Source organism: Neofelis nebulosa, chromosome 9, assembly GCF_028018385.1.
Source record: "Neofelis nebulosa isolate mNeoNeb1 chromosome 9, mNeoNeb1.pri, whole genome shotgun sequence".
Taxonomy (NCBI): domain Eukaryota; kingdom Metazoa; phylum Chordata; class Mammalia; order Carnivora; family Felidae; genus Neofelis; species Neofelis nebulosa.
Genome location: NC_080790.1, coordinates 35,755,358 through 35,775,339, shown reverse-complemented (window position 1 = coordinate 35,775,339; position 19,982 = coordinate 35,755,358). Strand labels below are relative to the sequence as shown.

General features: G+C 52.5%; 1 protein-coding gene across 4 annotated transcripts in view; it reads right to left on the bottom strand.

Annotated features, from left to right (window-relative positions):
- GPAT2 (glycerol-3-phosphate acyltransferase 2, mitochondrial) overlaps positions 1–14,427 on the bottom strand; it is a 52,042-nt gene extending 37,615 nt beyond the window's left edge. For all 4 annotated transcript variants that reach the window (XM_058683216.1, XM_058683220.1, XM_058683219.1 and 1 more), the window contains exons 1-2: positions 13,754–14,427; positions 10,627–10,806 (exon numbers count right to left, since the gene is read on the bottom strand). The gene's annotated coding sequence lies outside the window, so the exon portion shown is untranslated. The remainder of the gene's footprint in view (positions 1–10,626; positions 10,807–13,753) is intronic.
- Positions 14,428–19,982: the final 5,555 nt, after the last annotated feature.

The window sequence follows — 19,982 nt, the reverse complement described above, 5'->3', positions numbered from 1 at the left end:
CAATGCCGCCTGCCAGCCACCGAAGAGCAGAGGGGGGTGGGGAGGGGGAAGGGAGTTTGGTGCCGGGAAGGGGCTTGGGACCTCTTCTCCCAAGCACACCCACTACCCCAGCCCGTGCTGAGTCAAGCCTCTCACCAGGCAAAGGTGTGGACCCTGCAGCCGGTGGGCTCAGGGTCAGCCAGGGCCCCTTTGGGAACTCAACGAGAGTGGCTTGGAGGGGCTTTGGAGACTGGAATGGTGCTTTGCCCATGTGGGGAGGGAGCAGGGTTCAGTGGCAAGAGCACCAGCCATTTCTGGGGATGTGGAATGGGCTCCTGGGGCCAGCCCTCCTCCCCTGAAGCTAATGGCAGGATTGGATATATGCTGTGACTTCTGAGCCCCCCTCCTAGAAGCCCATGGAGCTGGGTTCCTGAGCGCCGAGCTGCCCTGGCCACAGCACACAGACACTCTGGGCCTGGCTCCTGCCTGAGTCCAGCCAGTGTGGCCTCTGCAGGCCTTCCTTCAGCTGCAGACCAAATCTGCCTTCCTGAGACCTGAGCCTCCCAGGCAGGGTGGCAGTGGAGGAGGGATGGGCGGGGGGGGGGGTGGCAGTGCTCAGGAACTGCAGCCAAGAGTTTTATTTTTTATTTATTTACTAGGTTTTCAAGATTTTTTTAAGTTGCTCAAGAACACCTTTTTGTAAGAAAAAAAAACAAAACCCCACACACTTGAATATTCTAGGCAATGCTAATGTGTCTTTTAACTACTTCCTGCTCCCCCAAACAAGTTTCTGTCCCTAGAGATAGTAACTTCAGCTGGTATTATTTTTTCATAAAAATACTCCATGCAAAAATATATACTTGTTCATGGTAAACAGGTACCAAATGTCTACGATGAAACGTTTCCTTCTCCCCAGTAATCATTATTAACAATTTTGGGGGGGGGGGTCTTCCTCTGAGCCTTCTAAAATTCAAATACGGGAGTAAGATATTCATCGTTTTCTCACAAAATACATAGTCCTTGTTTTCTACACAAATGGGGTCATGTTCTGTACGCGGTCCCGCTTCTCAGAGGCTTCTCCTTGCACACCCAGAAAGACCGCAAAGGTGGCTGCTGGGGCGTCCCTTCTCCCAACTGCTGAGCTATGACTAACCCGGCCCAGTCCCTGCAGTGGACCCGTCCCTGGGGTCTGCAGAGCTGGGGGAGGAGTCCGGGTGCACGTAGTGGGATGGCGAGCATCCACGAGGGGCACTCAGAGGGTCCCGGACTAGCTGCTGGTGACCTCAAGCCCGCCACCAACCTTGAGTTTCTCCACGGGAGGTCGGAGTGGGAGTGAGTGATGGAGTCAGTCCAGTCCCTTCCTGCCTCCCCAAGGATGAGCAGGGGGTCACATCGTCCCGTGCCTCTCCAGGAGATGGCCCCAGTTCAGCAGCATGAGCTTGCTGACAGTGTTTGCTCTGCACCAGCAACCCCCGGCCGGGATCCCAGGCTGGGCACCACTGTGCCTGCTCCCTGCGCTCTACTTGTCCATTCCTTCTTTTTTTTTAATTTTTTTTTTTTAAGTTTATTTATCTTGAGAGGAGAGAGAGAGAGAGAGAGAGAGAGCAGGGGAGCGGCAGAGAGAGAGGGAGAGAGAGAGAACCCTGGGGCTCCATCCCAGGACCATGAGATCACGACCTGAGCGGGAACCAAGAGTCAGACGCTCAACGGACCGAGCCACCCGACGCCCTATTTGTCCATTCGTTCTGATACCGGGAGTCCTGAAACAATGCCACAGACTGGGAGGCTGTGTGGCCAGTGAGGCTCGGCAAAAGGCCTCACGCCTCACCCCCCCCCCCCCCCCAGCCAAGGCAAAAGGAGGCCTCAGCCTAGCTTGGCTGTTACCCCATGTCTACCTCGACTGCTGCTGTACTCATTCAAAAAATAAACGCCCTCTCTGCCAAAACAAAGAAAAAAAAGCGGGGGGATAAACCCCAATAAAAAACTTAATAACCCTGAGATGTAGGTCTTCTCAAACAGGAGGCAGCTACTGCTTAGAGCAGAGTTTGGGAGAGGCAGGGGTGGGCTCTCTCTCTCTCTCTCTTTTTTTTCTTATTAATGCTTTCCATTTTTGCCCAGGAGGTGCCTTTTGTCAAAATACTTTCCTGGAATGTGATCTCCATGTGCCTGGCTGGGAATTAAAGTTGCTGTCCGTTAGTGTTTTCTTTGCCTGTTTGCTGTGTTTGTTTGTAATGATCGCCAGGCGGGGGGTGGAGGGGGGCGGCGAGGGCGGTTAGTGACAGGATGTTACAACGGAGGTCGAGAGAGGGACATGTGCACAAGGTCAGGGGGAGCTGCCCCAGCAGCAGCTGGGGGCCAAAAGGGTCAACCAGCCAGGGGGTCAAATCCTCCCTGGAGCCAGCCATCTGCTACCAGAACCTGGATGAATACATTGGCCCAACTACGCATCAAGCGTGACGATACGCTGAAGACATTTGCAGACGTAGCTGCCTCGTCGGCCCCTTTTCTCGGGGAATTTTGGGAGGAGATGTTCCATCAAAACCAGGCAGGAGCTCCAAGCAGCACTGACAAGGACTTACGTGGGCTTTTGGAGGCCTGAGGGCTCAACGCAACCTCCTCGCCTGAACAAGAGGAAACAGGGCTCTGAACGATGATGTTAAGGAACTGTCCAGGTCCCTCGGCCAGGCCCAGGTCACTGCTTTCCCCTGTGGACAACGGAGCTGAGAAAATGGATCCAGTCATGCAAGGGCTCGGGGCCACTCCGGATCTGGCTGCGGCTCTTCAGTTGTCCACTCGCCAGGCCTGGCAGGCTGGAGCGAGGATTTAGGAGAAATCCCAAGGCTCCTGCAGGTTCAGCAGGAACAGGTGCGTGATGGGCCCAGGAGTGGTTACACGTGGCCCAGGATCCGCCAAGCCTAGTGCGAATGTGCTCCAAGGCCCAGTCCTGGCACGGGTTCATTGCTTCTCTGATCAGTCAGCAAGTCCTGCCAACAGGCCTCAGGCTCCCCGAGATCACTGTAGGAGGCCAAAGATCCGGTGGCCCCAGGGGTCTGCTCTTGAGCCTTTTGCCTGGAATCCCATTTCCTGGAGTAGACCCTGCAGCCCAAGGGGAGGGGCCAGGAACGTATGTCCTCCGGGCTCTCCCCCCACCCTCCCATCCCCTCCCCCTGATCCCTTGGGGAGTGGCATCGATGATTCTTTGTCAGTCTGGACTGGTGGCTGTCAGTGTTATGCCTCATTCCCTTAGTCTTAGTCCCATGAAGTCTCCTTTTATTATCACACAACTACTGCCATTTGACGGGTTTTGCTCTCTTTTTTTTTGGAAATAAACAGTTTTGAATCCTGAAAGCAAGAAAACAGGATGCTGAGTGGCCTGGCCGGGGTCTGCCAGGTGGTAATAGGAGTATAAACAGTAAGGATGAGAACTGTCATTAACCGAGCACTTTGCTCCATATACACCGTCTCACTTACTTTCACTCAGCGTGGTCTGCAAAGGCCCCCCCGCTAGTCCCCCATTTTATGGTGAGGCTCAGAGGCATGAGGCCAAGTGTCCCAGTTCACCTGCTCCTATGTTACGAGCTGGGATTTGAAACCAGAATCTTCTGCCTCTGTGGCTTCTCAGCCTGTCCCTTCCTCAGTCTCCCGAGGGGACTCAGCGACACTGTGCTGGGCCATCCCACTGAGGTGATCAGAACGCATGACCTGGACCCTGACTGGAAGCAGACACTGTGCATTGGGGAGTGGGTGGACAAGAGGGACGAGACATGGTCCTCCCCACAGCGGGGGGGTTTGCCGGGAGCAAGGGAACCCCCCAGTGAAGCTGGAAATGGCCGTCCATCCTCGATGGTGAACCGCACCCTGCCATGGGGAGCCACGGGGAGCCACTTCAGTGATAGAAGCAGTGTGAGTCGAGGTGGAGGGGGCTCCTGGGCAAAGGCCCAGAGGTGCTGCAGGTGAGGGGAATTTGGGAATTGGTGAAGACGTTGGAGGTGGCTGTGAGGCCCCATGTTGGGGAGAAGCTGAGAGAGAACAGCCCCTCTGGCGGTGGTCCCCTACTTCCCTCTGGGGCCCCTGAGTGGGGCTGTCTCCCCACCCCCACTCCCATCCAGGGAGAGCACTGCTGCCCTGGGCAGGCCAGGGAAACAGTCGGGGTTCTGATGTGCAAAGAAGGCCCCTCCAGCCCCTTTCAAGAGGCAGCCTGGGGGAAGGGGGAAACTCAGAGTCCATCCCACTGAGTGACCTTCCTTCTGGAGACCCCCCACACCCAAGGCTCTAATCTCCTTCCAAAGTGATAAGAGCCAAAGATAGTAGCAAAACCACTCTTGTAAAGTGAGTGCTAGAAGGATGTAAGTGAAAAGGGCCAGGATGTCAGAGGCGAAGGACTTCTGAGCTGTTCTCGCATCCAGTCTTCATTTTACAGAGGAAGAAACAGGCCCAGGGAGGTCATATAATGTGCCCGAGATGAGCCAGTGACTTGGAGAGAGAACCTTGCCGTCTCTCCTACACCATGCTGCCTGCAGACTGACAACTCTTTTCTCACCTCCTTTACCTGCCCCTGACCCCAAATATTTCTCCTCAACCTGCCATACTGGATGGGATCACATCATTAAGACAGTTTCTTGGAGGTGGTTAATCTGCATGCCCTTTTTAGGAAGGCTTTAAATGGGTATCAGTCACTCACACGTTAGTATGAACTAGTTTTATCAGCTGCTTTCCCCAGAGCTAACAAAGCATGGGCATTGGTGGAAGGGGAATTTTTTTTTTTTAAAGGGCAGAGAAAGGGATAACTGGATTCTCTGGCTTTGTTCAGGGAAGACAAGCTTACATGGGCCCCAGGCAGCTGTTCTAGTGCAAAGAGGAGGTCTGCTTTCAAGTCCAATTTCTCAGATTTATTCTCTCTAAGCCCCACACGTCCTATCTCTGCAAAACAGCAGCAGCAAATTGACTGAATCAGAAGTCCCCTCCAGGCTGACATTCTAGTTTTCCCCACCACAAGGAGAGGGTCCCAGAAAGGGTGTGAGCAGTCTTCCAGCTCCCCAGCTTCCCCACCCCCACCCCACAACCCCACCCCAGGTCCCAGAACAGGAAGGCAGACTTCAGAACCTTTCATCTCATGGGCCAAGTCCTGTTGGGGCTCCCATGAAGGCAGGAAGATGGGCTCCAGCAGGAGTCAATCACAGAGGGAAATTCCTGCGTTGTCAGCACAGAAGGAAGCAGACTGAACCTCTCAGCCCATCTCTACGTTCAGCCTGTAACAGCCTCTTCCAGGGAGCAGGACCTGACTCCCTCCCTGACAAACATAAACATCTGTTCTATTTGTGAGTTTTCCACAGCTTACAGAGCTCCATATATCCATTACTTCTCTCTTTTCATGCTAACAGTACTTTATTGCAGTACAGTATAATTAACATACAATGTAGTGTGCAAATCTTAAGTATACAGCTCAATGAATCTCTGAAATGGGTACACTCCTGCAGCCATCACTTACATCAGGATAATAAATGAGTCTTGCAATGGTGTAATTTATTTATCCCTCTCAGTCCTTTGTGCTAGTGTTACTGTATATTTTACTTCTGCATTCTTATTATTTTTGCTTTAAATGGTCAAAAGCCTTTTTAAAAACGGGGGGGAGGGGGAACTGATCTGTTATATTTGTCCACATGTTTACAATTTCTAGAGTCTCCATTTCTTTCTGGTAGTCTGGGCTTCTTTCCCTTGGCCCGAAGAACTTCCTTTAATATTTCTTGTAGTATAAGCCTTCTAGCAATGATTCTCCAAGCTTTTATTTGCATCTATGTTCATGAAAGATATTGGTCCATAGTTTTCTTTTCTTGTAATGTCTTTTTCTGATTTTGGTGTTAGGGTGATGTTGGCTTCACAAAATGAGTCAGGAAGTATTTCCTCTGCTTCTATTCTCTGCAAGCAATTGTAGAAAATTAGTATAAATTCTTCCTTAAATGCTGGGTAGAATTCACCAGTGAACCCATCTGGGCCTGGTGCTTTCTGTTTTAGAAGGTTATTAGTTATTGACTCAATTTCTTTATAGATATATGCCTATTCAGATTGTCTATTTCACCGTGCATGAGTTGACAGATTGTATCTTTCAAGGAATTGGTCCGTTTTGCGTAGATTATCAAGTTTGTGGGCATAGATCAGCTCATAATATTCCCTTATTATCATTTTAATAAAGGATCTGGAGTGATGAACCCTCCTTCATTTCTGATGTTAGTAATTTGTGTCCTCTTTCTTTTTTTCTTAGTTTGATTGGCTAAAGGTTTATCAATTTTATTGATCTTTTCAAAGAACCCACTCTTGTTTTCATTGATGTTCTCTTTGGATTTCCTGTCAGATTGCTAGCCTGAGGGGTTTATCTCATTGGTCTTTATCAAGAGCAGAGCAAGATGGCAGCTGGGTTAGTTTCAGTTCACTGAGGTTTTAATATTTCAAGGGTGAGTTCAGGTCCCATCCCCCTCCATCAGGGCTTTGGATCTAAGCACCGTGAGATATCTGTGTGTGTGTGTGTGTGTGTGTGTGTGTACCTATGTTTCTTTTTTTTTTAATGTTTATTTATTTATTTTGAGAGAGAGAGAGAGCACGAGCAGGGGTGGGACAGAGAGAGAGAGAGAGAGAGAACACCAAGCAGGCTCCATGCTCTCAGCACAGAGCCCAACATGGGGCTCAAACTCACGAACCAAGAGATCACAACCTGAGCTGAAATCAAGAGTCGACTGCTTAACCGACTGGGCCACCAAGGTGCCCCTCTATGTTTCTATCTGCTTATCTGTCTATCTATCTAATCTATCATGTATCTCATACTTTCCAGGCCTGGCCCCGGCTGATGCTTATTCAGCCAAAGCTCCCTGGAGAAAAACTGGCAGGCCAGCTGGTAGAGGATAGCTCTATCTTTGGGGGCTTCTCTAGACTCTAATATACCAGACAAGTTCACCTGGTTGTTGAAAGTTTGGACATTGTCTCCTTTCCCAGGAAAGTCCCTCCACCTGTCAGGCCTGCTCCTCCATTACCCAGTTTAGGCAACCCCCCCCCACCCCCAGGCAGTATGAAAGCAACTGCCAATCTCTTCTCTCCTGAAAGGCTTTGCCCTCTCTGTAATTTAGTTCACTTGGACTGTGTGTGTGTGTGTGTGTGTGTGTGTGTGTGTCCACAGCTTTCCTATGGCTTTAAAGGAAACATTTAAAAATTTTTGTCTGCTGTGCTCTTCAGTTTGGATAATTTATTTCAATCTGCCTTTGAGTTCCCTGATCCTTGTTGCTATGGCAGGAACAATGGTCTTTCACAACCTTCCATATCCTACCAGAGCTGTGCCTATTATCTCCTTCTAGCCTCCCATCAGCTCTGTGAATTGGTCAGGTCAGGGATTGGCATCATCGTCCCTGTTTCACAGCTGAGGGCACAAAGGACTAGAAGGGTCTGTGAACGCTCAGAAGACATAATGAAGCCCTAACTGGAACCCCATCTCCCCAGCCCAGTGCCCTTCCCCGCACGACTCTGCCATGGGGCTCCTGCTCACGTGACTAGGCTCCTTGTCAACCCCGCTTCACGTGGGCCATGAGGCACCACACAGAGCTGGACCCTAGGGTTCAGGTCTCCCTGGCCCTGTTCAGTCCCTGTGTCCACTCCTTCTCTCAGAGTGGAGGGAAGCTCGAGCAACCCCAGCAAGGCTTGGGGGCCCTCCAGACTGAAGGAGCCTATAGGACACCCCACCCCACCCCCAAAGCCCTAGGGACGGGCTGCCTGTACCCTCTGTACTTTTGCCCTACTCATGCTCCAAGACACATGCACAACTTGTCCTCTGGTTCCATCCAGACTCCAAACAGCCCTGCATTTTTATCCCTAGCCACTTGAATGAAACCCTCTAAACCCAGTTTCCCAGGGCCAGAAGCTCAGCTAACAGCTAATATCACAAAGGCATCATTGTTGGACCAGGGAACCCTCTCTGGTGACTGGGTCCTCATCTGCTATACCTTTCCTTCCAAGAAATATTAACAGCCCACAGAAAATGGCTCTGTTTACGACGTGTACAATTTTGACCTTAAGTGTCTTATTTAGTGCCTGCTGCATGCCAGGCTTTGGGCAATAATGCCATAATCCTTCATCTTCATAGGCAATCTGGCCAAACCCTGCAAACATCTGAAATGCCTACAAACATTCTTTCTCCCTGTCCCAGTCCCTTGGCCCTGCTACCTACAAGGGCTGCTTGTCCTCTGGGGCACTTGAGAGGCTGTCTTTCTGGATGCGCAGTCGCTTTCCCAACATTAATTATTGTCACGGTTCAGCCCTGCCCTCCCAAATCCCACCTCCCCCTCACAAATTTAGAAGTAAATGGTGCCTCGAGATGCTCCCTGATTTGCAGGGTGGTGGTGACTGACAACCTTGAAATCCGGTGAATAATCTCATCTCCCAGGACCAGGTCATCATCCCCACCCCTTCCCTGGAGCATGCTGAAATAGATCCTTTGGGCAAGCCCGTTGGGCTCACAGCGGACCCCAATATCAGACACCCGGGCCTGCCATAACTCTAATGGGCTCACATCGTGGGCAGAAGGCATGAGCAGGGTGAGTTCACCCTCCACTCTTTGGAGTAGAGAGGCCTGGATTTAGATCCTGGTCGCCCACTTATTGACTGAGCTTGGCCATTTGCTTTCCACCTATCTGGCCTCCAGTGAGGACAGACCAGGGCACTGCATCAGGTGTACCAGTAATGAAGAGAATGCTCACTTCCAAGGCCCATGTCCTCTGCTGACCTCCATCAAGTGTTTGGGCTGGCCCAAACACTGCTCTCAGTGGTGGGAAAGCTTTCCTACGACTCCATTGGAACAGCCTCCCCCCAAAATAACACAGGTTTGAGGTTCACAACCAATGCTCAAGGCCACCAAAGGGCTCTTCTGAGTCTGTAGGAGGAAGCTTTGAACCCATGCAAATCTTGTTCAGATACCAGCTCTGCCGTTTATCCCCCCTGTGACCTCGGGCAGTTATTTAGCCTCCGTGGGACCCAGTTACCTCATCTGAAAGGAGAATGGTGACACCTGAGAGGAGATGGCTCGTGTATGATGTACACCTAGCTCACGAACAGATGTTCAGTAATGTCCATTGTCTGCCTCCCTCCTTTCCCTCCCCTCCCCAGGTAGGAACTACAGAAACCTGCAGACACGGCCAAGCACTCACTGTCTTGACTATATGACCTTTGAAAAATCAGGGAGGCACGAGGGGTGCCAACAGACAAGTCATGGGGGGATTTTGCACCCATTTTCAAAGAAGAGATTAAAAGACCCGCATACGGTGAAGCTTGAATTTTATCTCCAGCAAGATTCACAAACTATTCAGTGGCTTGACTCACAAGCACCGGGAAATGGCATCTGCAGGCTCTTCTGGAAGGAAGCAATAGTCGCCGCTATGCAGGGCCCCGCCGCTGGCCATGCCAACCCAAACCCCTTCCCCTCTTTGGCACCTGACTGGCATTAGGAAGAAGATGTTAGGAGCATAGCATTTCTCGATTTGACAAACTGTCTCACGGTCCCCTCGGCGGTGATGGGCACAGGTTATAGCTCAGTGGTGCATTTACACAGATGAAGGAGCAATTAATTATTCACAGACTGGGCCTCTGACCCTTAGCCATGGGACTCTATCCTAGCCCAAGAGCTTGACAATGAGTTGGATGGACCACAGTATATCTATTAACCAACGCCAAGGTCACACCGGCTAGAAAGGATGGCGAGCTCGTTGAATGAGGATCTAGATTCAGAATTAACCCAAGACTGTGGAGCAGTGGGTGTACTCTGAGACGTTGCTGGTGGGAGTGAAGAGAATACAGGCACTTTGGGGGAAAAAAACCTGTCAGTGTCTTATAAAATTAAATATACAGCTACATATGAGCCAGCGATTCCAGTATTAAATATTTACCCAAGAGAAATGAAGACATATGTCCACACAAAGGCTCAAACACAAACGTTCTTAGCAGGTTTGTTCATAACAGCCAACAATTGTAAATGGCCTAGCTGTCCATCAGTAGGATGGAACCTAAACACAGTGTGGTATAGTCATACAACAGAACACTACTCCGCAACAAAAAGGAACAAGCCACAGACATACGCAGCAATGTCAGTGACTCTCAAGAACATGTTGCTGATAAAAAAAAAAGTCTGACACTGTAAGAGTCCACTTATCTGAGTTTCTAGAATAGGCAAAACCCATCAAAACAGTGCTTGCCTCTAGAGGGTTGAGATGGACGTTACCAGGGAAAGGCTTGAAAGAGCTTTCTGGGGTGACGGTAATGTTTTCTATCTTGAGAGCGATTGGGGCTACACAGGTGTTTGCGTCGGTCAAAACCTGGGACTCGTACATTTCGTTGTATATACCAAAAACACGCAAATCAATATTGATCTCTAGTCAATGTATGCCCGCTGGAATATTGGGGGGAGCGGCAGGAGAAGAGTACTGACGTCTGCAACTTACTTTGGAAGTTACCGAAAGGTACGCTGGATATCCAGGTGGGTAGATATGTGGTAAAGGATACTAAAATATAAATTACAGAATCAAGGTGGTGAGTACACAGGTGTTTACCATCTGATTCATTCAACGTTTTTACAGGTTTGAAAATTTCATAATAAGATGTTCAAAAAAATTAACCCACCAGGATAGGGAGATGGCCGAGAATCAGTAGGGTGAATCGAATGCCAGTGAAGGACAACGGTCTCTTCAGCTAGAGGTGCTTCTTTGCTTGAGCAAGGAATGGGTGCGTCTCGGTTCGCCAGCTGTTTACATTCATATTCACGTTCAGCTCATAAGTTTGTTACGAGCCCATGTGCTGCTCCTGTAGAAGACGCTGAATTAATAGATGGTTCCACAATCCCTGCTCATAGAGAGCATCCATACTGCTCACATCCCCTTGATGCTGGAGATCCTGTTGGGAGAGACATTAGCAAATGACTGTGTATCGATCAGGATATGCTGCATTTCACTGCAGTAACAAAAGATCCCCAAATCTCAACGGCTTCTCGCTCATGTTCCACGTTTGTGGTGGCTCTGACCCATGTCATCTTAGCTCTGGAACCCAAGCTAACAAAGTAGCCTTTATCTGGGAAATTCTGTCTGGTGACAGAGGGAAAAGAGACAGAGCAAACCACAGACTGGCTCTTACAGCTTTGGCCTGAAAGGGACCTGTGACATTTCTGCTCACAGATCATCGGCCTAAACAAGGAACATGGCTCCTCCTTGGTTCAGCTGGACGCGGATGCCCCGTTCTCCTGTGGGGAGAGGTACAGTAGACCATGGCCAACAGTGATTTGCTTTACTCTGAGGATTCCATCAGGATGTGTGAAGTCTGGGAAGGGTGAGAGGACTACGAGAGAAGAGGTTGGGGGATGACATGACGCTTTTCTTTAGACACTTTGAAGGACACAGGACGAGGCTTGCTCTGCACCACTCCAGATGGCAGCCTAAGGACGTTTCCAATGGCTGGGAGTGACTGGTCACCACAGGAAGCACTTTCTTTTTCTTTTTTTCAAAGTTTATCCATTTATCTTGAGAGAGAGGGAATGCATGCACGTGAGCGGGGGAGGGGCAGAGAGAGAGCAGGAGAAAGAGAGAGAATCCCGAGCAGGCTCCATGCTGTCAGTGCTGACACAGGGCTCGAACCCACGTACCATGAGATCATGACCCGAGCTGAAACCAAGAGCCCGACATTCAACCAACAGAGCCCCCCAGGTGCCCCAGGAAGGACTTGCTAACAAAGACCACCCAACAGTTGGGAGCAAGGAGGGCACAAATTACCTGGGCACCTCCGTGGACCCCGCATGGTGCCCAGCACTGAAAGATATTGTATTCCATCCTCCCTATCTGCCTGAAAATACTCAGCCCAGCTGCCCATAAGGCAGTGAGCTCCTTGTCCTCAGAAGGATGTAAGCAGAGCCCAGATGGCCATGTGACAGTGCTGTGGATGCAACCCCTGCATGGGAACGGTGAGGTCAGACCGGAGTGTACCCACCCCCCACCAAAGTACCCTTGGGAGGGGGCACCTGGGAGGGCCTCTATGCTCTCTCTTGGCATCACCTGCCCCTCACAGGACTGCCAGCTGGGCTGCTTCATAACCAGGGTTCCAAACAAGCATGCTTTCTGGGAGGGGACCACGAGGGCAGAAACCTCCAGCCTTGGGCAGCTGCCCAGGGCTCTGAGACCTGGAATGCTGGCCAGGACTATTACTGAGCACCTATGACCTTGGCAAGGGTCTAGCTGCAGGGGAGGGGGCACTGACCCAGCACGCTTGCGAGTAACTCAAGCAGATGGGCCTGGCCTGCGTCTCCGGGTCTCTGAGTGCATCCGCCAGAGCCACATGGAAAGAGCGTTGGCCAGCTGTCCAGTGTGGCTCCCACGACATACTCAGGGCTACAAGCAGGCAGTTCCGGTGAGCCGCACTCCCACGGGGCGCCCGCTGTATGTAGAGAGACCGCCTGCTCTCTCGCAGATGATTTGCTTCTCAAAAATATCAGGCCCATCTTGCCATTGTGATAACCCTTTTCATAGTACTTTCCAGCTGAAGCCTCTGCAGGCTCCACCCCTGCGTCCTGGCCAGGGCAGGGATCCAGTCCCAGGCTCACACATGCCCCAGCACAGGTGCTAGTTTGGGAGGCCAGGCAAGAGAGAAGGACCCAGCCTGCAGCCCAGACGCTTGCCTGCCCCCCGGGAACACTCCTTTTGCCCCGCTGAAGCCGCTGAATTGGGCTGCAAGGCCAGCCCTTCACTCCACCTCCCACTCGAGCAGCACCTGACAGCTACAAAGTTCCTCCACCTCCAGGAGTGTACCTGACCTCACAACATCCCTGGAGAGGAGGGAAGCAGCCTGCCCAAGGTCACGCCACTGGTAAAGGACAGGCAGAGGCGGGGACCCACATCTCCAGCTTCTCAGAGCCCCGTGCACGACTGCCCTCCTTCCTACCCACCCGTGGGCCAGCTCCTGGGCTGTGTCTACGAGTGTAGGAAGCCCGCCCCTCCCGCCTCTTCCCCCAGCCCTGGCAGGGCCTCCACATCCTGGAGTCAACGCACAGTGAACTTCTGCCCTAGGGGTCCCTCCCGCTCAAGCCTGGTGCGGAGCCATTGGCCTCCAGGGTGGTGGATACCAGAGAGGCAGAATACAGGCCTGGCTCAGGGCTGGCCAGCCACAGGCCAGGAACTGCAGAGCTGCTCACGTCCGCACATTTCTGAGCATCTACATCCCTTGGCTCGCTTCCAGGGCCCAAGACTCCCACCCCTCCGCTGGGGACAGCCGCCTTCTGCACTCAGCCAGAGGTGGCCCAAGAATTCTGGCTGGCTCAGCCTCCTACTCCGACCTCGGCAGAGAGGCACGTGGAAGGCCATGCCTCCCTGGCCCTCCCGCCCCTGCTCTCTCCCAGGGCTGCACGATCAAATGCTGACCCTCAGGGCTGCCGCCCTGCCTGGGCCCCCACACACGAGCCCCACCCCCCGCAACTGCTTCACACCCCCTGGGGCGGCTCACCCTCTCCCTCCAGCCACGATGCCCTTCCCCACTCTTGCCTCTTTCTTCCCAGGCGCGTGAGCCAAGGCACAGGCCTCCACTCAGGCCCTGTGAGGTGCCCCGGGCAGACTTATTTCAGTGTCCTCCCTCCGCCCCCTGCGCCTTCTAGCCTCCCATGGATGTCCTTCAATACCCAGGTATCCTTAGAACTATCTAGTATGATTCATGGATGCTGGTGCTCTCAGTTCACAGAAGTGTTTTCACGGTATAGCCCCTGCCCATCACATACATCTTTACTCAGCACCATATTCTTAGGATCTCCCGGGGATGATGTGTCACCTTGCTCATGGCTCCTGACGGCCACGTGGCTCACACCTATCTGTCCGCCTGACACTGGACTGCTGATTTAATCCTACACTACTCTGCCATAAACAACACTTCGAGAACCATCCTCGTGAAGGCTCCTGTAGACCTGCGTGGGAGCTGCCTGTGGGACGCCACAGAGTTACGCATACTTCGTATCCTAGGTGCTGTCGGATTGTTCCCGAGCCACAGGACTGTCCCCGCTCCACTAGCTGGCATGATGAGAGGAGAGAGGACGTGCTCGTTTGGAAAAGTCTTTGCTTCCTGACAAGGCAGGAGCTGATGTTTGAAAGAAGGCAAGCTTAGGGTGCAGGGGACAGGTGTCTCCAAAGAGAAGGTGAGGAAGGAGGGAGGAGGAAGGAAGGAGCTGCCGTGGCGGGGTCGGGGGTGGGGAGGAGGCCAAGTGGGGAGTCCCATGGGCAGATTCGGAGCTGTCTAAAATGTCACCTTAGAGCTACTCGCTCTGCAGGATATGGTGAGACCCCCCTCCTCAAAACTACCAGCTGCTCCGAGGCATCTCCTCTCTTCCCACAATGCTTCATATGAGGGGGCTTCTGAGGGGCCCGAGGAGGGGAGCAGTGGTATGGAGCAGACACCAGTGTGGGGGTCAAACGGGGAAGAATAGAGCCCCGGTGGTACCAGACCTCCTCCTAGAGGGCTTCAGGCTCCCCCCGCCCCGGAGCACGGAGTTTGGGGTTCTTGGCCATCTCGTCTAGATCCCAAGGGCGGGGAGGTGCTCCTGACACCCGGAGGATGCCGCCTGGCAGGTGTGGACGTTGTTGAGGACGTCACTTCCCACATCGCAGAGCGTGCCGCTCAGGACCCTGGGGAGAAACGCCCTCTGCACAGTTAACCTGTGCTGCGTCTGAGCCTGGCTGTGGGCGGAGCTAATGAACTGTGTACATCCGGTCTCTAATCAGGTTTCCCACTGAGGCCGCCGTTATCACGGGGGAGCGCCTGGGTGGCCACCTCTCCCTGGGTTCCCGGGTCATCTTTTCACTTTCCTGATGGTGTTCTTGGAAGCATGGGGTTTTTTTGTTTTGTTTTGTTTTTTCGAAAAAGTCCAGTTTATCCGGTTTTTTTCCTTCGGTTGCTTGTACTCTCGGTGTCACATCTAAGAAACCACTGCCGAGTCCATTGCCATGAGATTATGTCTGTTTTCTTGTAAGAGTTTTGTCGTTGAGCTCTTCCATTTAAATCTTTGCTCCATTTGGAATTAATTTTTGTATGTGCTGTGACACAGGGATCAAAATTCTTTCTTTGCCTGCGGCCATCCAGTGTCCCAACACCATTTGGTGGAAAACCTATTCTTGCCCCTACTGGGTTCTCTTGGTACCGTGGTCAAAAATCAGTTGGATGTAGGAGCGCCTGGGTGACTCAGTCAGTTGAGCGTCTGACACTTGGTTTTGGCTCAGGACACGATGTCACAGTTCGTGGGATCAAGCCCTGCATCAGGCAGTGTGGAGCCTGCTTGGGATTCTCTCTCCCTCAGCCTCTCTCTCTCTTTCACACACACACACACACACACACACACACACACAAAATAAATAAATAAATTGAAAAAAAATAATTTGGATGTAAATGCGAGGGTTTATTTCTAGATTCTGAGTTCTGCTCCATTGATGGGAATGTAACCTTGTGCCAGTTCCACACAGTCTTTAGCTAAAGTAACTTGGTAGTAAGTTTTGAAGTCAGAAATTCTCTATCTTTGTTCTCTTCCAATATTGTGTTGGCTATTCTGGGTTCTTTACATTTCCGTTTGAATAGCAGGGTCAACTTTTCCATTCTTTTGAGAAGCCAGCTGGAATTTTGATAGAGATTACATTGAGTCTGTAGTTCAGTTGGGGGAATATCGCCATATTAACCGTATCAAGTCTTCTGATCTATGGACATCTATTTTCATTTCTTTAGATCTGCTTTGCTTTCTTTCAATAGTGTTCTATGGTTTCCAGAGTATGTTTTTCACTTCTTTTGTTATATTTGTTCGGCAGCGTTCTGTTCTTTGATACCATTGTAAATGGGATTGTTTTTTTTTAATCTTACAATGAAGTCGGATTATTCATTGTGACTATATAAATACCCAAGGAGAGACCAATATCCTCTCTCCCTCCTGTGGTTTGGTCTCCCTCCTCTCTGGGCCATGGCCCTGAGCCACCCTGGATTCCAGCGGCATCACCCAATGTCACCAGGGTTTGGCACTGGCCTCTGTCCCCACCGGACCATGGCTCTTCGAGGGCCTCATTCTGGCACAGGGCCCGGTATCAGGGCATGTTCATCCTGGGAAATGAATGAATGAGTGAGTGAATGAGTGAACGGATAGACAAATTAATCCATACTGGGTGCTGGATCCTGCATGTTATGGGGCACCTGCCCCCAGATCACTGGCCTGAGGTCCTCCAGGTGAGTCCCGGACTGATCCTGTACCTTTCCCGGAGGCACTTCCGCCCCCTGCCCACCACCCACACTCCAGGGAAATGGACCCAGGAGGGCGGCTGGCTTCCTAGCACTTCCCTGCAGGCTGCGAGGGAAAGGTTCATTGGAGGTGGAGCTTCGTGAGTGGAGAGGGAAGTGGGCCAGCACTGGGGAGCGGGAGCCCTCCCCCAAGGGCCAGGCAGGCTCCAGGCCGCCAAACGGTTGAAACAACCCAAACGTCCATCCACTGATGGGCCGATAAACAAATTGTATATTTATGCCAGCAAGGATCATTTGGCCATAAAGAGAAATGAAGCACGGATACATCCGACAACAGGAGGAACCCTGAAAACGCTACGCTAAGTGAAAGACACCAGGCCTAAAAGGCCACATATTGTACGATTCCATCTACAGGAAATCCCTAGAATGGGAACATCCATGGAGATGGAAAAGCGACCGGTGGTTGCCGGGAACTGGGGGTAGGAAGCGGAGCCAAAGGTCGAGAGGTGATGGATAAAGGGTACAGGGTTTCTTTTGGGGGGTGACGGAAATGTTCTAATGTTGATGGTGGTGGCTGCATAGCCCATGCGTATACCGAAAGCCACTGAAGTGTGTACTTTAAATGGGTAGATTATATGGTGCATTATAAAGTCTATCTCAACAAAGAGGGAGAATTGTGTATGAACTATATCCCAGTAAAGATTTGTTTTAGATCTCCTTGGAGGGGCACCCGCAGTAGCTCAGCCCCCTTTTCCAGGAGAGGAAGGGGCAGAAGGTTCTGGGTCTAGTCCCCAGAAGCACCATGGATGTGCCGGTCACCTTAACCAGGCCATCTCCCCTCTCTGGAGCTTGTCTCCTCATCTCCAGAATGGGGGGACCAGGTGACATCTGAGCGCCTTTTCACCCCTGATGTGTAATGACTCAAAATGTGGCAGCCCTTTGAGCCAGCAGCCCCAGTTCTGGAAATCTCGCCTGGAGAGCCATCCTCGGGCAGGAGAAAGCACTATTGCTCAAAAATGTTCCGGGCAGTGTTCTCTGCAGAGCTGAAAAACCAGAAGCCACCTAAGCTCCCAACCACAATAGAACAGTTACATAAACAGCAGTTGTGCCATTTAAAACGGGGCCTAAAAATCCCAACAAACATGGGAAAGGCTGCTGCTGTGACATTTGGTGCAAAGCGGGGACAGGGCTGAGTGAGGACAGGAGGCCAGGACCACGTAAACGTTCCCAGAGTGCAACAGGGACAGACTGGAGCTGGCGCATCAGGGAGAAGCCGTGAGACAGAGCACGTGTCCCACTTCTACTGAGAAACCCACCAAACGTCACCACCACGGTGCCTGTGTGACCTACGAGGTGGAAATCAGTTTCTCCGTGTGTAGTGTGTGTTGCACAGGTGACCCGTAGGCTGCGGTTGCCTCATGGGGCAGGCGGACTCGGTGACAAGGAAGCCAAGCGGCCACTCCCCAGGCTGCCTCGAAGTCGGGGTCCCTGATGGGCAGGGGTCCCCCGGGGGGCAGCTGCCAGGGACCGTGGGGAGGTCCAGGAGGAGCATCCTCACTCAGCTGGATTAGCCCCCCAGGAGAAACTGGGGCTCCCTCTGGGGAGAATCATTGCCTCATGCCAAATTGGAAATGTCTCCCGGACAAAGACTTTGGTGGCTCATTCCACATCTTGCCCCTGTGCTCTGGCACTATCTAGGGCCAAAACATCAGTGGAGGAGTGAGGAGGAAATCTGGGAGGGAGATGTCCCCTCATGGTCCAGCCCATGCCCCACTGCCCGAGGCAGGGCTCTTCTTCTCTGAAAGCTGGGGCAGTGGTGGCAGGGGCTGGCTGGGCCTCTCCTCTGGCCGCACCAGGTCTGGCCCAGCGAGCTCAGCACAGCTCCCCTCCCGTCCTTCCATGGGCCCAGTGGGCCCAGGCTTTCCTCACCTCAGTGCCTTCCCACCCCCTCCTCCCCTGCCCCATGCTTCCTGTGGGTGGCTCCCTGCAGGCCTTTGGGGCCCTTACCCCCGCATCCATGTCACAGGGACAAAGGAGGCTGGCCACACCACCTTACCCGAGCCAAAGAAAAACCCACACTCCTGACCCCCTGCACCTGGGAGGAAGGAAAGAGGAGATGAGGAAGTGAGGGAGGATCCAGCAGCTGGCATGGTTGACCGGGCTCTGGTCAAACTCAGCTGTCCTCAACCACCTCTGGCCAGCAGCCGTCAGGGTCTGGGGCATGGCTCTTGTCCCAGGTACAGGTCTCACCTGAGCTCTGGTTGGGGCCAGCCACCTGGGCAACTGCTGTCCTCAGGTCTCAGAGACAGAGCGAGCCAAGGCAAACAGAGGAACTTCAGGGGATAGGGCTCCTGGGAGTGGGGCCAAGGCAAGAGACGGGGTGCTCTGGGCCCAGGAACTGACCCCCAAAAGTCCTGGACGGGCTTTTCCGTTTTCCGAAGCAGTTTGCCACGCGGGGCCTCGTTCACCTTCCAGACTCAGCCCCTAGCCTGAGAGACGGGCAGGACAAACCCCGTCTTACAAACAAAAAAGCCATTTGTGGGCCTGCTTTGTGACAGGCTCTGCACAGGCTGCTGGCATGCCCAGTCTGGAGACGGACAGACAGACAACCAAGAATGGTGCGGTGGGGAAGGAGGCCAGCAGAATGTGTCCTCGGGCTGGCTGCCAAGCCCAGGCATGAGAGCCATCACGACGGGGGTTCAGAAAGCCTCCCAGAGCAGCAAGGCCCGGAGTGGTGAAGGCTGGGGAGAAAAGGCCAACAGGAATGGCACGTGCAAAGGCTTAGTGATGATGTCAAGTGGCTTCAATTCCTGAGACCTTACTAAGTGCCCGCCGCTATCTCAGTGCCTAATTTTGCAGGGTAGGTATTCTTGTGTCATTTCACAGATGAGAAAACCGACTGGTATGCTAATGGCCCGCCCACAGTTACTCCTCTAAGATTTTTGTACGTTAGGGTAGGTGAACTGCCATAACAAAGAACCCCCAAATCTCTGTGGCTTAGCACAAATCGATTCCTTGCTCACCTCATAGTCCTGTGTGAGTCAGGCACCCGCCTCCAAGCTGTGACTCAGAGACCCAGGCTCCGTTCATCCTCTGAGACCACTAGATTTAGCCCATTGGCCTTTGAGGTTGCTGCGGGGTGGAAACTGAGCTGGCGACTGCACAGGGGAGACTTTTCTGGGCCAAGTAGAAGCGGCATGTGTCACTTCTGCCCCCTTCCCACTGGCCCTATCCATGCCTGGGTGAAAGGGGGTAGGAAATGTGGTCTATTGGGTGCTCAGGAAGAAGAGAAACCCAAGGACATCAGGGATCCTGAACGACTGATCCCTGAGCAATTGACCCTGAACCTGTGTCCTTAGCCATAGTCTGCTGCCTCCCACACATTCTGGAAGAACTGGGCACCTTGGCTCCAAGGTAAGGAACTGGCATGGCTCAAATGCAAGGGTGGGGAAGGACTAGCCCTCAGAGGGCTGCAGGCCAAATGTGAAGGTCTATAGCACCAGCCACGGTGTCTGGACTTCATCCCCAGGCAGCGAGGAGCCACTGACAGGCTTTAGGCAGGAAAGTGCCATGGGTAAGTCTGGGTTCTAAAGAGATAAGACTGCCTGGGTAGGAGGGGAGGGGCAGGGGTGGGAGGTAAAGGAAACAAGTCCAAGAAGTCATGTGAATGGCCCAGGATCCATGGTGACCCACAGTTGAGTCTCTGGACCCCCACTCCAGTGTTCATCCTCCTCTATCCCAGC